At 41.4% G+C, this 22,760-nt stretch overlaps 1 protein-coding gene across 2 annotated transcripts in view; it reads left to right on the forward strand.

Annotated features, from left to right (window-relative positions):
• The first annotated feature begins 207 nt into the window (after positions 1 to 207).
• RALBP1 (ralA binding protein 1) overlaps positions 208 to 22,760 on the forward strand; it is a 50,855-nt gene continuing 28,302 nt past the window's right edge. For both annotated transcript variants that reach the window (XM_008074494.2, XM_008074495.2), the window contains exon 1: positions 208 to 391. The gene's annotated coding sequence lies outside the window, so the exon portion shown is untranslated. The remainder of the gene's footprint in view (positions 392 to 22,760) is intronic.

The raw sequence follows: 22,760 nt of genomic DNA on the forward strand, positions 1-22,760 counted from the left end.
GGGACCGAAGGAGGCGCGGTGCTTCCTGGGTGTTGTAGTTTGCTCTCTGAGGAGCGGCCCTCGGACCGACTGGGCGCCGGGGCTCCGAGAACTACGTCTCCCAGCGTGTCCCGCGGGAGGGCGCCGGGCTTTTTGCCCTCGACGGCCTTGGGCGTCAGCGCGGAGAGGTGGGCTGGGGAAGCCGGCTGCGGCGGGAGGCGGGAGTGCGCGTGCGCGCTGGTCCGGCTCGTCCCGTTCCGTCCCAATCGTTGTAAACAGGCGGAGCTGGGCGGGGTGGGAATGGGGCGCCCGAGGCCAGCCTGGGGCGCAGCGCAGGAGGCGGCCGCGGCGGCTGCGGCGTGAGCGCGAGGAGGCTGCGGCGGGGCGGGCGGGCGCGCGGCAGCGGGCACAGGTCAGTCGCAGGGAGCGGTCGCGTGCGAGGGTCGCGGCGCTGTCCCCCGGGTGCCCAAAGAGCCCTCTCCGGCGCCGGCCTCGCGCCCGCGTCTGTCAGGCGCCGCGCGGGGCTCGGCGCTCGCCGCGCGGGGCTTCGGAGTGAGAGGCGGGGGCGTGGCCACCCCCGGCGTGGGTCCTGCCGGGGAGTCTTCGCCTGGGTTCTTGCCCCTGGCTGTCGGAGGGCCTCCCTTAGAGACACCCACGCTCGCTATCTGGGGCTCTCGGAGGAGAGCTGGGGGCGAGCCCTCCCCGCCACGGAGTCTCCAGGCCTCAGGGCAGCTCTTGGGGCGCACCTGGGCGGAGGGGGAGGGACGCAGCCCTCGCCGCTGGAGAGGAGTGCCCGGCCTGGTGACCCGTCTCCCGGGCTCGCGCGGCGGACGAGGACGAAGCTCTCGGCGATGCCCGCCGCTGGCGCTGCGCACCGGGCGTCTTTGGGTGCCGCGGTTCTTAATCCAAGTTTCGGTGGGGTGGACCGGCCGGTTTCGAGTTGCAGATTCTTTCACAACTCATTTTCGAGGATACTTGTACGCAAAAGCTCTTGATTGAGGTCAGCTTTCTCTTTTAATGACTCGTGTGAGAGCGAAACAGGTTTTGCAAAGTCCTCCACCGTCGGTCTTCCCTGAAGTGAATCGTGCCGGTTCAAGTTTGGGGTTCAACATTACAGAGCCTGCCTCTTGAGCAGGCGGCGTGTCTGAGGCCTACTCGAGTTCTTGAAGATCACGAACATCTTAGAGATGTTCTGGGCGTGCATGTGCTTTGACATTGACTTAGCACACCGTCCGGCCTCTAGTAGGAAAGCGTTCTCTGGACTTGTTGTTTAGTGGACGTGCTCTACTGCTGCAGTGCTTTGGGGAGCATTCCATCATACTTGGCAGTCATTCACCGAATATTTAAGTCGTGATAAGGAGCAGGCCCACTTTTGGCTCACAGAGGAAGTCCTTCTAAATGAATAAATGGGACTGTGGATGAGAAAGGTAACCTCGCTTTGCGTCTTTAGAGTTATCTTGGTGATTTGATCCCCCCTTTGCGAATATCTTCCTAAAAATGAGTGGTTGCCATAAGCTGTGGTGGTTGGTGGTAGGAGGTAGGAGGTCAGTAGAGTGGCTCCTACTTTTCATTCAGAGTATTCCATAGATCACGTGGGGTAGGCTAGTTTAACTAGCTTTTGAGAAGTAATTCTTCAAAGTATTTTGAAACAATGCCGTGCAACCTGATTTGCTGTCTCTTCAAAAATATTATTTCTAGTTATAGATCTTTACGATTTCTCCCCTAATTTAGAAAGATGGATGTGATATTAAAAAGTGCATGTTAACTTTAACTTGTTCAGTTAGAGTTGCACACTTGTTTGCTTGGGAGGGAGAGATTGGGTCCAGAACATAACCTGAAAGCATAGTCTTTTTTGAAAGAAAAATCACTTTGAACAAGGATTCCATTTTTAAGGAAAAAAATAAAAATTAAAAAATCAAGAAAATCCCTAATAGAAACTTATGTTATTATATATAAGAAGGACCAAGGAAAAATGCAGATTATTTAGAACACAGGAATTCATATGCGGCAGGTAATGTGACCAGGTGAAGAGGACTTAAGATGGATAATGCAGTTGTCCCTTCCTTCAGGGTGTTCGCACTTTCTTATTTGAACTGTCAACACCTACAATGTGTTTTTAAGGTTGTTTTAATTGGAGAAAGTATGAGGCAGTAGTGTAGTACAAAAGAAGCAGTAGTCAGTTACTTAAGAGATGAAAAGGACAGGTTGAGGAAGGGGGCAGTGGTAAAGAAAAATTATGTATAGAAAGTGCTGAAAACACATGTATGGGCCTGGAAAGCATGGGCAATTAGGTAGAAGGAATAGTGTGAGCAAAAGTGTGGGAGTCTAAAGTTAGCAAGTCGAGGGTGGTGGTAAGACTGGTGGTAAGACACAAAATGGGAAGGTAGGCAGAGATCACATCATATGCATAGTCTTCTAGGCCATCAAAGTAATCTCAGCTTTGGAAAGCAGATAGGAATCATTGAGATAGGACAAAGAAGAGAGACCTAAGTCAGCTCAACCCATTTTTAACCCTCTGCTGAGTGTCAGGCACTACATTAAAGAAGGTTTAGTCTTGACTGAGGGAGAAATTAGAGGGAGGGAGGAAGGAACTTGAGGTAGAGGGAAGGTTAGACAGAGACATGTAGGTAAGAAAGAGCTTGGAACACTTTTTTTTTTTTTTAAGCACGATTTATTGAGAGGACAGAAAAGCTCCCACTGTGGGAGGGGACCCAAGGAGGTTGCCCCTTGGAACACTTAAGAATGGAAGTTGTTTTTTATAGCTGTAGCATTGTGTAGTGATAAGTAGCAGAAGATAAGGCTGCACAGATAAAGAAGTATTGCATGTTAGTCTGAGGACTTTTTAGGTAGGCAATAATGGAGTTCATGCATTTTAATTAGAAAAGAGACACGATAAGATTCTTACCTTCTCTCCAAGCCTCCTGCAACCCATACAATTCTAGAATTGTATGGGTCGCAGGAGGCTTGGAGAGAAGGTAAGAATGAATGCAGAAAAACTGGTTAGGAGGTTTTCATAATTGAGGTGAAATGGGTCTAAACTAAAGCCGTATCAGTGGGGGTACAGAGAAGGAGGTTAACAGAAATATTTAGAAAGTAGAATTATAGGATTTGGAAACATTTGGATATGAAAAGTGAGGGAGAAATAATAGGATAAGATGACTTAACTTGGATTTTAACTTGGGTGATTGAATAAACAATAGTACAGTGGTATTGACGGAATTCAAGAAGAGGAGCAGATTTGGGGAGGAACAGTATTTTTTATCTTTTGACTATATTGAGTGGACATTATCTGTGAAACATCCCAGTGGAATCATCTGCTGTGGAATTGTGTATGTGGATTTGGAGTGCGAGAGAGGTCTTGATGTGTGAGTCATTAGGCTATATTATAACTGGTAACTGAAGCCATTGATTTAGATAACACCAAAATAAGAAGTTATTGTCATAAAGTAGTTCTAGAAATACTCCTTGGAGAACAACAACATTTAAAGCCAGACAGAGGAAGAAGGGCTGGAAAAAGAAATTCCCAACTATTTAAAGATGTAGAGAAATCATGAGAAAATGTCATAGACATCCAAATGGGATAAATTTTAAAGGAAGCTACTTTACAACTAACTCTTCAGAAAGAATAAAAATTAATTAAAAAGATAAAATAAAAGCCATACTTCAAATGCTTTGAGAAGTTGAGTAAAACAAGGATTATTAGGAGTCTATTGAATGTGATAACTAAACTATCAAATTTGTCAACTACATGAGAGCTGAAAGCCAGTTTTGGTAGAATGGTTTGGGAAGAAGAGTTGAGTTAATGGGAGGTCAGAGAGTGTAAAAGCATATGTAGATTATTTCAAGAATAAAATAAACCTTAGCTGTGAGGAAAAGAATAGAAAGACATGGTAGCAGAGAGTGATAAAGGGTTCAGGGAGGGATTTTTAGCATGGCAAAGACTGGAATAGTTTTTAAAAAATAGCAGCATTATTGAAATATAATTCATAAACCCATAAAATTCACCTTTTTAAATTATACAGTTGGTTTTTAGTACAGATGCTCTTCAACTTATGGGTTTATGTCCTGATAAACTCATCGTATGTTGAAAATATCCTATGTAAAAAATGCATTAAATGCGCCTTACCTACCAAACATCATAACTTAGCCTAGCCTACCTTAAATGTGCTCAGAACACTTACATTAGTCTATAGTTGGGCAGAACCATCTAACACAAAGCATATTTTGTAATAAAGTGCTGGATATTTCATGCAATTTATTGAATACTATACTGAAAATGAAAAACAGAATGGTTGTGTGGGTATCATCGTAAAGTTGAAAAATCATTGGGTTGAATCATCCTAAGTTGGGAATCATCTGTATATTCGCAAAATTATGTAGCCATCACTACAGTCAATTTTAGGATATTTTCGTTATCCCAGAAAAAGAAACCTCTTACCCATCAGCAGTCCTACTCACCCGCTGGCACTCTGCCCCCAATGGCAACCATTAATCTACTTTCTGTTGGCGTTGATTTGCCTATTCTGGGTATTCTTTATAAATGAAATCATAAATATGATACTTTGTGACCGACTTCCTTCACTTAGCATGTTTTTAAAGTTCATTCATTTCTTTTTATTGCTGCATACTACTCCATTGTCTGGATAATACCACATTTTATTTATCCATTCATCTGTTGATAAACATATAAGTTGTTTTTCCTTTTTGGCTATTATGAATTAATGCCAATGTGAATATTTATGTTCAAGTTTTTATGTTGGCATGTTTTTCATTTCTCTTGTGTATACACCTGGGAGTTGAATTGCTGGGTAAAGTATAAGAAATACGTGTTTGGACTTTCTCTCAGGTTTTTGGCCCAGAACTTCTAAGACTCTTGGAATTTCTTGAATAATAGAGATGATAGGAACATCTTTTGGTATTTATAATAAGTTTCTTTCAATTATATCTCAGTTTATGCTAATAAAGAGACTTTTAATGGGCCCCTAGATAAATTCAGGATAGGGGCTGGTTGCCAGAAAAATGAACCATGTGATTAAAGCGTTGGAACTTTCAGCCCCACCTCTGTGTGTGGAGAGAACGACTGGAGATTGAGTTCAGTTGCCAGTAGCTGATGTTTTAATCAGCCATGCATATGAAATGAGACCTCCTTAAAAACCTCTAAATGATGGGCTTCAGAGAGCTTCAGGAAGAGTGTTACACCCCAACTTCACAGGACAGAAGCTACTATACTTAGAATGCTTCTGGACCTTACCCTATGTGCCTTTTCGTTTGGTTGCTCATTTATATCCTTTGTAATAGTCTAGTAAGCCTAAGTAAAGTGTTTCCAACACAAGGAGGGAGTTGTGAGAACCCGATTTACAGCTGTTTGGTCAGAAGTATGGGTTATAATGTGGGACTGGTGACTGAAACAAGTGAGCTATTAAACCTGTAGAGTTTGACATTAAATCTGGGCAGTTAGTGTTAGAATTTAACTGAATTACAGGACACCCATTTGATGTCTGGAGAGTTGGAGAACTGGTTATTGATGTGGGAAAAACACACATTTGGTGTCAAGTGTTGTCAGAAAATGACTTATGTGGTAACTCTTATGTTTAACAGTTTGTGGAACTGCCAAACTGTTTCCCAAAGCATCTGCACCATTTCACAACCCAGTCCTTCAATTTCTCTACATCTTTGCTAACACTTGCTATTTTCTTTTTTTAAAATCCTGGATATCCTAGTTGGTGTGAAGTGATAATCATATTGTGGGTCTGATTTACATGTCCCCGATGGCTGATGATGAGCATCTTTTCATGTACTCGTTGGCCATTTATGTATCTTCTTTGGAGAAATTTCTGTTGAAGTTCTTGTCCATTTTTTAATTGTGTTGTCTTTTTCGCTAGTGAAGTGTAAGTGTTCTTAGCATATTTTGAATACTAGGTGCTTATCAAATATATGACTTACACATACTTCTCTCATTTTCTCAGTTGTCGTTTTTTTCATTTCTACCTCCTTTCGTGTTCAACAGATATTTTCTTGTGTACTATTTTAATTCCTTTTTAAAATTTGTTATATATTTTCAAGTTATTTTCTTAATAGTTGTCCTGAGATTACAGTTAACATCTTAACTTATTATAATCTAGTTCAGAATTATAACAATTTAATTTCAACAGCGTAAAAAACTTTCATATAACCCTACCCCCTTTATGCTGTTGTTGTCACAATTATATCTTTATACATTGTATGCTCATCAACACTGATTTACAGCTTTATGTGTTGTTAATTTAAATCAGATATGAGAAAGAAGAAATATTAACAAAAATACATTGATACTCTTTTATTTATTTTTTATTTTTTATTTTTTTGAGTTGGAGTCTCACTCTGTCGCCCAGACTGGAGTGCAGTGGCCGCTCCCAGCCACCGCAGCCTCGACCTGCTGGGCTCTGGCAATTTATATTTTCCTATGTAGTGTTCTTTACTCACGTAGATTTAAGTTATTGTTTAGTGTCTTTGCATATCAGTATGAAGGTCTACCTTTAGCATTTATTGTAGGGTAAGTCTGCTAGTGATGAATTCTGTCATTTCTTCTTTCTTTTCTTTTTTGAGTTGGAATCTCACCCTGTCACCCAGGCTGGAGTGCAGTGGCACACTCAGCCACCACAGCCTTGACATGCCGGCTCAGATGATCCTTCTGCCCCAGCGTTCCAAGTAGCTGGAACCACAGATGTGCACCACCACGCCCTGCTAATTGTTTTTATTAATTGTAGAGACGAGGTCTCACCAAGTTGTCCTGGCTGGTCTCAAAGCCTTGAACTCAGGCAATCTTCTTGTCTCCACCTCCCAAAGTGCTGGGGTTGCAGGCATGAGCCACCATGCCCAGCTCTCTCATCTTTTCTAATTCTGAAATGTCTTAATTTCTTTTTAATTTTTGAAGAATAATTTTGCCAGATCAAGAATTATTTGTTGACAAGTTTTTTTCTTTCTTTCAGTACTTTGCTTATGTCTTCCCACTGCCTTCTGGTCTTTGTGGTTCTGATGAAAAGTCAGCTGTTAATGTTACTGATGAGTACTCCTGCTTCTTTCAAGATTTTTTGTCTTTCAACTGATTAAGATGCATTTTGGTGTGAATCTCTTTGAGTTTAAACTACTTGGGGTTTGTTGAACTTCTGCATTACATTGGGAAATTTTTGGTCAGTATTTCTTCAAATATTCTTTCTGCTCCTTTCTATCCTTTTGGGACTCCTATTATGTATATTATGGTATGCCTGGTTCGTGTACATACCTCTTGGGCTCTGTTATACTTTCTTCATTCTTTTTTCTTTCCTTTCCTCAGATTTGCCTATCTCAGTTGAGACCTATCTTTATGTTCATTTGTTCTTTGTTCTGCCTACTCAAATAAATTATTAAGCCTTTCTAGTGAATGTTTCATTTCAGTTATTGTATTTTTCACCTCCATAATTTCTATTGTTTTTTTAAAAATAATTTCTACCTCTTTATTGATGTACTCTTATTGGTGAGACAGAGTTCTAAGCTTTCCTGTAGTTCTTAAGCCATAGTTTCCTTTTCTTTTTTAACATACTTTAAACAGCTGATTTAAAGTTTTTAGGTAATAAATTGAATATCTGGGCTTCCTAAGGATGGTTTCTTTTTCCTCTTTATGGGCCATTCCTTCTTATTTCTTTGCATGCCTGTAATTTTTTGTGGAATTTGGGCATTTTAAATATTATAATGTGCAACTCTGAAAGTAAAATTCTCCCCTATCTCCATGGATGTTGTTGGTGCTTGTTGTAGTGTTGTTAGTTTGTTCAGTGACTTTTAAAAAGTCTGTGCTTTGTACCCATTGAAGTCTGTATTCTGTTGCTTAGTAGTCAGCTAATGATTAAACAGGGATTTCCTTAAACACCTGGAACCAAAATCATCTTTTAGTCTTTGCAGAGAGGCACTGTGTATCTGCTGGTGTACACATTCAGCACTCAGCCAGTTTATGCTCTGCCTTGACCTTCATTTCCTGTTTATGCAAAGCCTCAAGGTCATCCAGAGGTGAAAGCACAGGGCCTTCTCAGGTCTTTCTTAAGCACTGCACCGCCATAGGACTATGCATTTCCTCCTAGATTCCCAGAAATATGTTGAAGCTGTTCAAAGCTCTCATTTCCCAACATATGTCATTCTCCAGATCTAACGCAGCAACTCCAAATCTGAGGGGGTTTCACATAATGTTTACCTATTCCAAAAAAAGTCATCCAGAGATCCAGCAGGAAGAGACATTGATTTATTGCATTTACAGGTGGGTCACCACTAGCAACAGGACAGTGATGATGAGAGAATCTGCACCTTGTAACAGCACAGCAAACATTTTTATAATCAAGAAGTTAATTATTCAAATTCCTATACAGTGTTTACAATCACATTAAGAGTGACAACTACATTGTCTTTAGGTTATTTTGTTACTTGCATCTTGTGACTTGTTAACCCCATGACTTGTTTCAGGGAATATGCATATCCTGCAGAGACTAGCCTTGGCCAGGGGTGTTCTCTGGGCAAAGAGCAGAAAGAAGCCAGATATGGGGGATAGAGAAACAATATCCAGACACTTATCCCACACTCCATCCCTACATGGACCTCTTTCTACCGTTACAGTTTTCACGTAGCATTGATCTTCCACAAATTCCCTGAGGTGGACGCACAAATCAAACATTGCATCCATATCACACATATAAGGCCACAGAATCCAAACAACAAAATCACTATAGTGATTATAATTCCTATGATTATTTTTTGGCAGGAGGAACTCAGTGACCCAGATCACTTGGAAAGGAGGTCTTTGGCAATTTGGAAAAACAGCACTAATTTCAGTGTTCAGGGCCTTAAGGGCCATAGACATTTTATGACCATTTTCAGGAATGTACATGCAACATTCATTTTCATTCTCCATTGCATCCCTGATGTGGCCAATGCGGGGATCTCTGAACAAACCCAGTATGCTGATTTGTGTACTGGAGTGAGGATCCCCACCCATTGGAGGAACTATTCCTGGAGCCGCAGCTAAGGGTGGTAAAATAAATGTTTGAGAGGAACAAGGAGAGGCAAATTTCTGTTATCAGGCAAAACACATCCAACATTCCTGTCCTGTGACAACATTGTGACACTTTGGGGAGGTCTGCTTGGCCTGGTATACCATGCCCTATCAGGCCTAGGAGCCTTCCTCTCCATGACATAAAAGGACAGTGCGGGTGTCCTAGATTGCCACATAGAAAGTATATTTCCCTCTTGAGTATTTGAGACCCAGGGCTATTACACTTAACAGTATTTATCTATTTTCCCACAACCATAGTACAAATACCTAAATTATGAACTCTCTCCTCTCCTGATGGAGCCAGCAGGGAGCACCAGTGGGGTTCAGATTGAACTTCCCAAGGCCAATGGAGAATAGTCTCTCTAGGAACTGTGTGCTATGGGGCAGGCAGCAGTAGGCTATTCTTGCTTCCCCAGTTTGGTCGCAGTGATGATTCATGCATCCAGATTTGCCTCCTCAGGAATGTCGCCCACAGTTGTGTCAGCGCATCTAAGGGTGCTGACAGCCAGCATGGGTTCTCTGAGAGTATAGATTGCTTCATGCAATCAGGTAATCCACTTCTGCAATGAGTGTTGATCTGTTTTCAAAGTGTCTTTTATGCCATTGTATCTTTCTATTAGTTCAGTGCCTGCGAGATTGCAGGGTAGGTGAACTTGCTAATCAATATTTAGCTGCTCAGTCCATTGTTAGACTTGATATCCAGTAAAGTGGGTTCCCTGGTTGCTTTTGATGACTTCAGGGGTGCTGAATGCTGCCAAGAGCTGTGTCAGTCTGATGGTTGAGCACTATGTCACTCGCTTGTTTTGGAAGGCCTGCAGGAATCCTGTAGTAGCATCACCACAAGTGAGAGCAACCCAGGTCCCTTCCAACATGGAAACAGGGCCAATATAGTCCTCTTGCTGGAGGGTTCCAGGGCTCACAGCCCCATATGACATGTCCACTTTCTTCTGGCAGTCTCTATGAGTGCCTTGCAGCATATATCAAGCAATTGTTGCAAGTAGTCACTATGTCAGAGTATTTGATGGGAAGCCCCCAAGCTTTTGCAACTTTCCACTGTTTTCTGGCCTACATGTTTCATCTTATGATGTAGACAACTCTGCAGGCGAGAGTATCCAGAAACATGGAAGATAGTGATTATCTTTTGGAGGCTTATGGTATGAATGTCCTGCCACATATCTTGGCCCCACGGGGGCTTGTTCATAATTGTCCATTGCTGCTTGTGCCATTGTGGCATCCACAGCGTCAACCCTTTGAACACTGCCCAGCTTTCTGTGCAAATTGTAGTGCATCTGGCTCTTTGGATATCACCAGCCACACTGCCCGCAACTCTGCCCACTGACTGCTCTGCCCAGGCCTGTCTTCCATCCAGATAGTCTCTGGTTTTGGCTGGTATTCAATGGCTTCCCATGTAGGGGGTTTCCCATGGATTGATCTATCTGTGTACCAAATCTCTTCTGAAATGGTATGCCTTCCATAATGGTTAATGGGGTAATAACTGTTTGCTCCCCCGCATGCTCAACTGCATCGATGTGTGTTATCGACCCTAGCAGCTGCTGCACTTCCTGGCTTAAAGGACTTATGAAGAGATTGCTATGCTGCCAGAGATATGCTTGCCATTTGGTCAGGGTCATAGTCTGCGTGGCTCAGCTGTGGGGCCTATGACAGTTACTGAGGATTGTCCTGTAGTGGGCTCTGTTGCCAAGAGAGCTTGATATACTGCATTGACCTGCTGTTCAGTGGGACTGTAATGGGATTCGGCACCCTTCTAGGTCTGTGACCAAAGGCCAATGGGAAGGTGAGTTTTTTCCCTGTTTCTGCCAGAGCCCCGAAGTATACTCTCCCTGAGTAACATTCACATCCAATTCATAGGGAAGAGATTGGTTTAGAATGCCAAGTGTTTGCATGGCACCCATAGTGCTTTTTGGCGGCACTGATTGCCTGTTGGCACTCCTCTGTCCAGTCCCACTGCGATCCTTTTTTGGTCAATCTGTATAGAGGTTATACAATTTGCACTAAATGTGGGAAATATGCCCGCCAACACCCCAACAAACCCCCAGGAATCTTAATCAATAACAGCTGAATCTTAATCAATAACAGCTGAAGGCATTACTTTTGTCTTACCAGACCAAATAACCCCCAAGAATTTGACAGACAAGTCAGGTCCTTGCAGCTTGTTTTGATTCACTGCCCATCCTTTCTCCTGCAAATGTTCCATCAGCTGGGGTGCTGTCTGCTCTAGGTCTATAAGAGAATGTGAGGTTAGCATGACACCATCTGTATAATGAAATAGAGACACTGATGCAGGTCGCCCCCAGCTTTCCAAATCTTGAGCGACCATACCTTGACATCACATAGTACTATTCAAATACTCCATCAGCAGCACCGCAAACGTCCATTGTCTTTCTTTTCAAGTGAATGCGAACTGGTCTTGACAGTCTGCATAAATGTCAATACTAAAGAAATTAGCCAAATCCACTACAGAATGGTGTGTGCCCAGTTGTGTCCTTAATTGGTCCAGTGTATCAGCAATATTGGGTACAGCAGCTTGCAGAGGAGGTACAACTTTATTTAATCCCTGGTAGTCTACCGTCATTCTCCAAGTACCATCTGGTTTCCTTACTGACCGTACTGGAAACTTATAGGGGCTGTGAGCAGGGCGGATTATATTAACCTTTGCCACTTCCTGTGTGATTTCTCCAATTTCTTTGTGCCCACCAGGTAAGAGGAATTGCTTGGTAGCCACCACCTGCCGTGGTGCTGGTGGGACCACAGGTGGGTGTTTGGCGTGCCTTCTGATTGTAGCTTTCACTGTCTTCACTCACAAGTGAAATTTGCCTGTGCTAGTTTCTAAACACAACCCTTGCAGCACACCAATTCCTAGTATGCACTTCTTGATGGGAGACATATACACAGCAGAGGGCCTAGGGGGCAGGCGGCCAGTGCACAGGGTTAGTATGCCCTGGCCCTTTGAACCTTGATTGATTTATCACCATCCTCATCTATAGCAGTTAGGGACCCTTCACATTTACTTGGGTTACCATATATTAGGGTGCATTTAGCTCCAGAATCCACCAAAGCTGTTACTCTTTGTATTTTCTCTGGGGTCCAGTATGTAGCAAGCTCAGCATGCTTCGGATCAATGGAGAAGACTCAAACATCCTCCCTGTCTTGGCTGTACACCCCTAGGCCTGAAACCAAAGCCAGGATGAAAGGTCGTCATCCTCTGGGGAGTACTAGGTTCAACTCGAGGTGTGAGTGACCATTCCATGGCTCCGTCCCTCATTACATCTTATAGCTTCAAGGGGCGGACTTCCTTGTTACAGGGGATCCCCTCTAATACCTGCACTTCAGCCCTCCTTTCTGAGGTTGGTTGGTAAAGCTTTTATTTGGGAAGTTGCTTCCAAAATCCCACCAACACTGCTTTGGGCTGCTTGTCTGTCTTGTTCGGATTCACCTCTGCCTTAATCAAATCTATCCACGTTTGTGTGCAGATCATGTTTATGGGGTCCTCTTTCCCTTTTTCCCCCTTCGGGTTTCTTTCACCTTTCGCGCTCCCTGCTTCTGCCTAATCCCTGTTTCTCCTAGGTCTGCAATAGCCTGCATGGGCTCCTGCACTGTCCCACCTACTAGCTGGGATAGCACAGATATCAAGAGTTCCCTAAGAGGAAGGTAGGACTGAGTGCAGCACTTTATCTTGCATTCCAGCTGTAAAGGGTCCTGTTCCAGCCCTTCAAAGGGGTTTTCGTATATGGCATGATGCAGCCTCAACTCTTGGAGATAATCCTGAGCTCCTCCATGGTGTTTTTGTAGACAGTATTTTCTCTTTCTCATCTTTGCTTTATTTCTAAAGGATTTTAGGCAGCTAATCAAGATATAAGATAACGAGCTTTTTTTTTTTTTTGGCTGTTACACACGGTACTACAATAAGGATATTTTTACTTATATTTTTTCTTACTTCTGTGTGTTTAGGGGGTAAGGTCCTAACAGTGTAATTGCTAGGTCAGAATATTAACTTGTAGATATTGTGAATAGATATTGCTAAGTTGTCTTCCTTGATCTGTCAGTTTACACTTCTACCAATAGTGTATAAGAGTGTTTTTTTCTTCCCACCCTCCTTAATATGGGGTGTCAGACTTGTTCATCTTTAGAAAATTGGTGGTTGGAAAGGACATCGCTTTCATTTGCTGTTCTTTCATTTTCATAATCTTTTATTTGTGCTCAATGTTCATATTCTTTACTCATTTTTCTGGTTTTTAAGAATGTCACTTTGTAAATTACTTGTCATGTCTGGTGCCAGTATTTTTTTCCAATTTCTTGTTTGTCTTTTGGAGTTTATGATATTTTAAAATGTAAATAAGCTTTTCTGAAGGCCTTTTCAAATGGAAAATTAAGGAAAGAGAAAGCAGTGAAATTCTTCCCTTTTCAGACTTTTATATGGAGGGAAAATATATCTGCAGATTTTTCTGTACTCTTCCTTTGTGGGTGGTTAATAGCAAAAAGGTTATGGAATGTGGTCAAAGTGCACAACTATGTTCCAGACGGAGAGCTAAGATTTGAACCTAGATTATCTGCCAGATGCCAATACCCATATACTTCCTGTTGACTAAATTAACTCTCCATCAGTATATTTCCCAGTTTCTTTACAGATGGATAGGGGGCTGGGTGAGATGGGAATATGATTGCATTTTTAGCTTTAAAAAACATTTAAAATTTAACTTACTTTTGAAAAAGAGAATACCCATGGTGCATAGGGTGAAAAGTATGTCTCCTCTTTACCCTTTTTTTTCAGCCATTTAAAATCTTTCTGAAGGGATAACAATTTAACATTTACTTGTATATCCTTCCAAAGATATTTTATGTACATAAAAGCAAAGATGTATGTGTGAACATGGATATATTCAAAATGGTTATGATGTAATATGTAGAGGAAAGAAATCAATATTTGTTGACACCTACTCTGTTACAGGAATTGAACTTATTTCTTTATATATATATGAGTGAAGTTCTTCAAACTGAACACCTTGAAAGGTTATACAATTATTTAAATATGAAGCTTTTGCATAAAAGATTAGTGAAACAAAAATACCAGCAGAACTCATTTGGAATTGCTTTCAGAGCTGGCACCATGAGGTAGTGAAGCATGGTAGTCCATCATCAAATGAAGGTTAAGTTAATACAAAAGCACTAAAAATTGAGAGCCAGGTTTTGTGATGGGTTGGGAATAAAACTACATACCATTGTCACTGTTTAAAAGTGAGATATACTTGTCAGTTATAAAACAATGTTTTTGTGTGGCTAGAACTTTCCCTGTAAACTTTTTTATATGTGGTGACCTTTCACAGTCTACTAGTGATAGGTGCCTTTTAGATAAATAAAACTGGATAAGGAACTATTATTGAGAAATGAAGGGTTAGGGTAAGATGAGGGGAGAAGGTTTTTAAGGAAAATTCAAAAGTTGAAGCAGCATATTTACTACATTAGCAGTTTCCAGTGGTTCCTTCCAATATAGAAATATGACTGAAGAACTTTGACTTTTTGCTTGGGAAACTTAGGGGAAAAGAAATTGCAAATATAAACTGACGAAAAAGAATACTTAAGTCTATTTTGTAACCACTACTGAGTTAGCAAACAATCAAAAGGCGGCAGGTAGCATTGTAAATTTTTCAATGAAGTTTAGTGTTTTAAGAAAATTAGCATATTATGCCATTAGAGTTTTAAATTAATGACTTAGGAGCATTTGATTATCTAAAAATTTTATGCAGTCAACTGAAACCATAAAAGCATAATTTCCACACTTTACGGTTAAATGATGGAATAGTTTTACATGATGATAATCAGTCACAGAATATAAATTACAGAACAGCAACAATCTGTTGACTTGCTCTGTGTGTGTGAAAGGACCAAGATGGAGTTGATATACTCAATGAGCAGCCATCTTGACACTACCTAGTTGTGTCATAGTCTCTTAACATGACCTAGCTTGTCTTCTAATCAAGGACGGCACCCATTTCTCAGAGGTAGCTATTGATAATTGTTTTACAACTCCCTCTCCAGCTTGTTTTGTAAACCAGCTAACCTAATCAACTCTTCATGATCTTCATGACACAGACCCCCATCAACATGGCATCAATCATGTGACTGGCATACCCATCTGCCTGCTATCACCCGACATCAAAGCTTATGCATACTTGTCTCCTTCATGATGATGTGAAAAAGACCACTTCCACCCAATCACCTTAACGAACTACCCCCTCAAAGGGAAAGTTTAAAAGCATCTAACCTCAGGCACCCATTTGTCATTGTTTTGTTAAGGACTGGACAGGCTATGTGTTCTTTGAGCTATGGCCGCCTAGTCTTCTTATCTTTGGCCTTCTCACCTACCTTGGGGAGGTGAATCTCCTCTCTGTCTGTCTATTTGTCTGTTCTCTGTCTCTCATTTACTTTCTAAATGAACTATATTTTCTAGTCTAACTTCTGTGCAATTTGTATCCTTTGCACGGCACTGGATTCCAGATCACAATCCCCCTGGGGGGTCTGCCCTAACATTTTGGAGGCCCCATTGGGATTTTGGTATCGAACATTTTTGGAGGTCCCACTGAAATTCTGGTACCTAACAGTGTGCATGTAAACGTTTTTAAAAAGCAAATAATGATTATTAACATTTAACAACTTAATTTGAATTTTTTATTTGTTGTATAATAGTTTAGTAAATGATGCTTTTATTTATTGTTTTTCTTTCTTTTTTAATAGGTCAGTAGTTTTTATTTTTATTATTTTTCTTTTTAAAAAAAATTTCAATAGCTTTGGGGATACAGAGTTTTTGGACTGTGCTTTAAGAGTACCTACCACCCCCTCCTGTGTGCATTGTACCCAACAGGTGATTTTTTTTTTTTTTTGTCCTTTTATACCTCACCTCTCCCCATTCCGAGTTTCTAGTGTCCATTATACCATTCCCTGTATCTTTGCATATCCTTAGTTAAGGTCCCACTTATAAGTAAGAATATATGGTATTTGATTTTCTGTTCTTGAGTTAGTTCACTTAGGATGATGTTCTCCGAGTTGCTGCAAAAGACGTTATTTCATTCTTTTTGATAGCTGAATAGTATTCCATAGTGTATATATGCCACATTTTCATTATCCACTGATCAGTTGGTGGACATTTAGGTTGATTCTACATCTTTGCAATTGTGAATTGTACTGCAATGAACATGTGGTTGCAGGTGTCTTTTTATATAAAGACCTCTGTTTTTCTTTTTTTAAGAAAAATAGGTCAGGCGTGGTGGCTCTCACCTACAATCTCAGCTCTTTGGGAGGCCCAGGTAAAAGGATTGCCTGACCCCATGGGTTTGAGACCAGTCTGGCCAACTTGACGAGACCTCATCTCTACAATAAATCAAAAAAATTAGCCGGACATGGTGGCACAGCCTGTAGTTACAGCTACTTAGAAGGCTGAGGTGGAAGGATTGCCTAAGCCTAGCAGGTCGAGGCTGCGATGGCTATGAGCATGCCACTGTACATGCCTGGGTGACAGTGAGACTCTGACTCAAAAGAAAAAGAAAAGAAAAGAATTTATTAGGGGCCAGGCATGGTAGCTCATGCCTGTCATCCTAGCACTTTGGAAGTCCAAGGCAAGAGGATAACTTTAGGCCAGGAGTTCAAGACCATCCTGGGCAACATAGTAAGACCCTGTCTCTACAAAAATTAAAATTAAAAAAAATAAGCCAGACGTGGTGGTGCATGCCTGTAGGTCTAGTTACTCAGGAGACTGAGGCAGGAGGATCACTTGAGCCCAGGAGTTCAAGGTTACAGTAGGTTGTAATTGCCCTACTGAACTCTAATCTGGGTGACAAAGCAAGAACCTTTCTCTTAAAGGTGTGTAGGTAAAGAGTTTAGTTCCTGTTTGGCATTTTAATCCTGAATCTTGACTTTTGGCCTATTTTGCTTATATGAGATTGGTATTTTACTTCTGTCTCCAGATTTTATTTAATTTCAGGAAATGTTACAGCTGCTGCTATTAATTGTTATGCAATGCCTTTATATCCTAGATAATTATTTTATTCCTATTCTCCATTCCTGTTCACTGAAACATTACTTTAAAAACTGTAATCTTCATGAAGTGGTAGTTCTTACCAGGCCAAGATAACTGACAATTTCATGTCTTTTAAATGTTTAAAGCCGGGCTCAGTGGCTCAGCCTGTAATCCCACGCCTTTGGGAGGCTGAGGTGAGTGGATGGCCTGAGCCCGCGGGTTCGAGACCCACCTGGGCAGCGAGACCTCATCTCTACAATAAATCAAAAAATCAGCCGGGTGTGGTAGCGCATGCCTGTAATTCCGGCTACTTGGAAGGCTGAGGCGGAAGGATCGCCAGCGCCCAGCAGGTCGAGGCTGCGGTGGCCGGGAGCGGCCACTGCACTCCAGTCTGGGCGACAGAGTGAGACTCCAACTCAAAAAAAAAAATGTTTAGAGATTACCTGTTAAGCACCTAGTTAGAATTGTCAGTTGAGCCTTTTCTTTAACTATCATGGATGATATTGTACCTACTTGTTATTCTGTATCCATCAGTAATTAATGTTAGTAATGTGAGATGATTTTCACCTCATTTTTAGGAAAATTTTTATTTAAAGAGAATTATAAAAAGTAATACATACTTGTTTTTTAAAATTTAAGCAGTATGAAAATAGAAGTCTGCCCCCATCCTTTTGTACCAAATCCTATATGTTAACCCAGATGTCATTTCATCTATGTATTCTTCAGTGTCTATCTCTAAACTTAACTATAACACAATGATCATACCTAAAAAAAATTAATGATTGTATAAAATATCCTGTTAGTTTTCAGATTTCCTTGATTGTCTCATAAAGTTTTTTTCTACAGTTTTTTTAGATCAGGATCCAAATAAGGTCCATTCATGGCAATTGGTTGTCTTTTAAATCTTTCTCTTTTTTCCCCAATTTATTCCCATGGTTATTGCACAATTTATGTATTTTTTAACCTTTTTTAGTAATACATTTTATTTTTTTTAGAAGAGTTTGAGAGCAGCAAAATTGTAGAAAGTACAGAGACTTTCATACTCATTTGTCCCCTCTCCCAGTGCCCAGCCTCCCCCACTATTGACATCCTATATCAGAATGGTACGTTTGTTATTCCATGAGTTTGGACAAATGAATAATGAGCATATATATCCATCACACCAAGGATATCTTGGTTTCTTTAAGTTTGAGCAGCTATGAATATAGCTGCTATAAATTTCTATGTGCAGATTTTTGTGGGGACATAAGTTCTCAACTCATTTGGGTAAATACTCAGGAGTGCTATTGCTGGATCATGTGGTAGAGTATGTTTAATTTTGTAAGAAACTTCCAAACTCCCACAGTGGCTGTGCCAAATTGCATTTCCATCAGCAATGAATGGGAGCTCTTGTTCACATCCTTGGTGTTGTTTGTGTTTTGGATTTTGCCATAATAATAATGTGTAGTGGTATCCCAGTGTTGTTTTAATTTGTAATTCTCTAATGACTTGATCCTGAGCATCTTTTCATGTGCTTCTTCATAGCTTCAATGAAGGGTCTATTTAGGTCTTTCACCCATTTTAAAAATTGAGTTGGTGTTCTCATTGTTGAGAGATAAGAGGGTTTTTTGTATATTTTGAATAGCGGTACACTACTTTATCAGATATATTTTCCATAAATATTTTTTACCTGTGTAGCTTGTCTTTTCATTTTTCAGTCGTCTCTTAATTTTGTGTTCACTCCCCTGTTCAGCCTCCTTTTCTTCTCTTTTTTTTTCTTATATAGTATTAACTAAAAATAAACAAATTGTCCTTGATATCATAAACATTTATATTATATATGTTTTCATCCACAATTCCTGGCTCATAACTCTTACAGCTTATGTTATTTGAGTGACTAACACAATAAGCATATATTTTGCTAAAGTATTTTGCCTGTTGTCTTTGATTCCTGAAGCAGTTTCAGAAGAGTTTTTGAATGATAAAGGTGAAAGAGTCTTTTGTTGGAATGTTGGGTACTTTGGGTCTCAGACCCTTTCTCTCTGATCTTCTCTTGGCCTCCTCTCTGTTCCTTTTTATCGTCAATAAAAATGAAAATATACTCCAGTCTTTCCTTGCCTTTATGCCTTGGGGCTGACCATAAAGAAATTCTCTGACTTACCTTGTCTGGTTGTAGGTCATAAGACCCTCATTTCAGAATGGGTCCTGCCCCCACTGTGGAGGAAGGAGTGCTGCACAGAGAGGCCAGGAAGAAGTTGAACAGACAGGCCTTGCTGGCTTTCCCCACTCAGTCTACTAGTATTTGATTACTCCCTTCTTGTCTAATCACATTTCTACACGGTTGTCCTTACTCCACCATGCCTGTCCAAAGAAGTTTCCATCCATGACCCAAGAAGATGGGGTTTGGAGAGCTTCTGGGTAGCTGAACATGTGGAAGTTCCTAGAGGGTAGCATGCCCAGAGAGGGCATGGAAGCGCTGCACCCCTTTCCGCATGCCTTGCCCTGTGTATCTTTTCATCTGTATCTTTTGTAATATCTTTTATGATAAACTGGTAAACATATTTCCCTGGTTTCTGTGAGCTGGTCTAGGAAATTAATAGAATACAAGGAGGGGGGTGTGGGAACCCCAATTCATGGCCAGTTCCTTAGAAGCACAAGTAAAACTGCCTAGGACTTGTAATTGGCAACAGAAGTAGAGAGGGCAGCCTTGGAGACTGAATCCTCAACTCTACAGGACCTGACATTATCTCCAGGTAGATGATGTCAGAATTGAATTGGAGGACACCCAGCTGGTGTCCACTGCAGCACTGACTGCTTGCTTGTTATGTGGGGTACACCTGCAGAGAAAAAAGTTTTTCTTTTTTTTTTTTTTTTGAGTTGGAGTCTCACTCTGTCGCCCAGATTGGAGTGCAGTGGCCGCTCCCGGCCACCGCAGCCTCGACCTGCTAGGCTCTGGCGATCCTTCCGCCTCAGCCTTTCAAGTAGCTGGAACTACAGGTGCACGCTACCACGCCCAGCTGATTTTTGATTTATTGTAGAGATGAGGCCTCGCCAAGTTGCCCAGGTGGGTCTCGAACCCGCGGGCTCAGGCAGTCCACTCACCTCAGCTTCCCAAAGGTGCGGGATTACAGGCTGAGCCACCGAGCCCAGCTAGTTTGTTTTTCTATGCAGTCAGATTAAAGTTTTATTTGTTCATTTAGTTTTTCAGGAATGGTGTATCCATCCATCAGGGAACTTTTTTCTTTCTCCTCACTCCCCCATTTTTTTGGTGATATTAGCAGCAATGGATGACCATAGCCAATATCTATTTTTTATTTGCAGTAAAGTACTGATAGTCTCTCATTCCTTCTTTACTTATTAGTTGAAAGATTTTGAGAAAGAAATTTGGCTGCATCAATACTTTATTTAGGAAATTTGGGATAAATGCCTGGATTTTTTTCCCCTTTATTAAGCAGCAATTCAAAATAATGAAGTGGTCCCTAGCATTCCTCAGAGGTGATCTATGAATTTTATTTTTTAAGTTTTGTTGTTGTTGTTTTTTGTTTTGTTTTGTTTTGTTTTTCAGAGATAGGATCTCACTTTATTGCTCAAACTGTAGTGCAGTGAGTAAAGTGGTCATAGCTTACTACAGCCTCAAATTTCTGGGCACAAGCACTCCTGCCTCAGCTTCAAGTAGCTAACATTACAGGTGCATGCCACCACACCTGGCTAATCTTTAATTTTTACTTTTTGTAGAGAGAGGGCTCTCACTGTGTTGCCCAGGCTGGTCTCATACTCCTGGGCTCAAGCAGTCCTCCCATCTCGGCCTCCCTGGGTTCTGGGACTACAAGCATAGGTCATTGCTCCTGGCCAAATTTTACCCTTGAGGAGTATTATGTATTCACAGATTTAAATGTACTTGGTGTGTTTTAGTTCATTGCAGTTGTTAATTTTATCAGTACTTGTATAAGTCCTACCGTTGGCCAATGGTAGTTTATTCAAGTTGACTCTTGAATCCTTTTGATTCTAAGCCTCTTTCATAACGTCTTACTTTTATGACTGATGTTTCAGCCTTGTCTTGTACATATCCTTCTCTTAGACCTGAAATCAACTTAATGGAAATACCTAATAATTCCACTTTTCATTTATGTCTTAACAATTAAAAAGAGAAAAAGAAACAGTTTGTTTTTCTCTACTCTCACAGAATCTGAAACGAAATGTGTGTGAGGTTGTACCTGTACCAACCAAGTATACAGTTCTCAGTAGACACCAACTGGATGTCCTACAATTTAATTAACTCAATTCTGTCACTAACTGCACTAACCTGGAGTTAGTACACACTCTACAGATGAAGGGATCAGTCTCGCAAGGCTGTCTCCCACTTTAGACACCAATCACAAGTAGTGGGTCCCAGGTAACCCACCCTGGCTCCAAATTGGAAGTTCCTGTGATCCCCCTCTTCAGGTTTGATCATTTGAGTGAATGGCTCATAGAAACCAGAGAAATGATTTACTTACTATGGTCAGTGTATTACAAAGAGTATTTTTAAAGGACACAAATGAGCAGCCAAATGAAGAGATGCATCAGGCAGATGGGCAGGTGGGTGAGGTCTGGAAGGGTCCCTAGCACAGAAGCATCTGTCCCTGCCCCTGTGGTTTGCAGTGCACCACCAGCATGTGTTGTTTACCAGCCCAGAAACTCATGGAACCCTTCTTTTAGGGTTTTTATGGAAGCTTCATCAAGCAGGCTTGATTGATGACATCTTTGGCCACTGGTAATTGAACTCAATCTCTAGCCCCTCTTACCTCCTGGAGTTAGAGGTTGGGGTTGGGGGTGGGGTTGAAAATTCCAACCTAGTGTCCAATCCCATTGTTATTTCCTCTGGCTACCAACTCCATTCTCCAAGAGTCACATCATTGACATAAACTCTGCTATAGTTAAAAGGGGCTTATTATGAATAACAAAAGACATTTTTCCTGCCCCATCACTCAGGAAATGTTAAGGTTTTAGGAGCTCTGTACCAAGAACCGGAGACAAAGACCAACTTCCTTTGTTTTTTTTTAATTTGGGGTCTCATTCTGTCACCCAGATTGGAGTGCAGTGGCAGGTTCACCGCAGCCCTCCACTTCCTGGGCTCAAACGATCCTTCAGCCTCAGCTTCCCAAGTAGTTGGGATTAAAAGTACACACCACTACACCTGGCTTATTTTTGGATTTTTTTTGTTTTTTGTAGGAATGAGGTCTCACTTGTTTTGTGTGGTCTTAAACTCCTGAGTGCTGGAATTACAGCATGAGTCACTGCACCCATCCTATTTCTATCACAAAATCACAAATTAATAACCATTTGAAAAAATAATACACATAATTTGAAGGAGAAAATACTGTATATGTGTGTGTGTGTGTGTGCGCGCGTGTGCGCGTGTGTGTGTATGTGTATACTCAGATCATATATGGATTTATATTTATATAACTATATGTTTAGATCAGAATCACTTGTCCTGGGCCTCAATAATCAGTGACCCAGGACAAGTCCAGCCTCATCTATCTGATCAATTCATCACGCCAGTCCTGTAGGACCAGTCCTGGGACTCCCTAGACTGCGGCAGCCAAAACCCAAAGGGCCTCACTGCACAGCACCTCAAGGAAGGGACTTTTCAGGAGGAGAGCTTTTCATGTTGGGTCAGCCTGGCGGGGCTGCGTCATGGCACGATCAGATAAGATCAATGTGCCGTGGGGGGGGGGG

Source organism: Carlito syrichta, unplaced genomic scaffold, assembly GCF_000164805.1.
Source record: "Carlito syrichta isolate Samal-C Ts95f unplaced genomic scaffold, Tarsius_syrichta-2.0.1 Scaffold316471, whole genome shotgun sequence".
Classification (NCBI taxonomy): domain Eukaryota; kingdom Metazoa; phylum Chordata; class Mammalia; order Primates; family Tarsiidae; genus Carlito; species Carlito syrichta.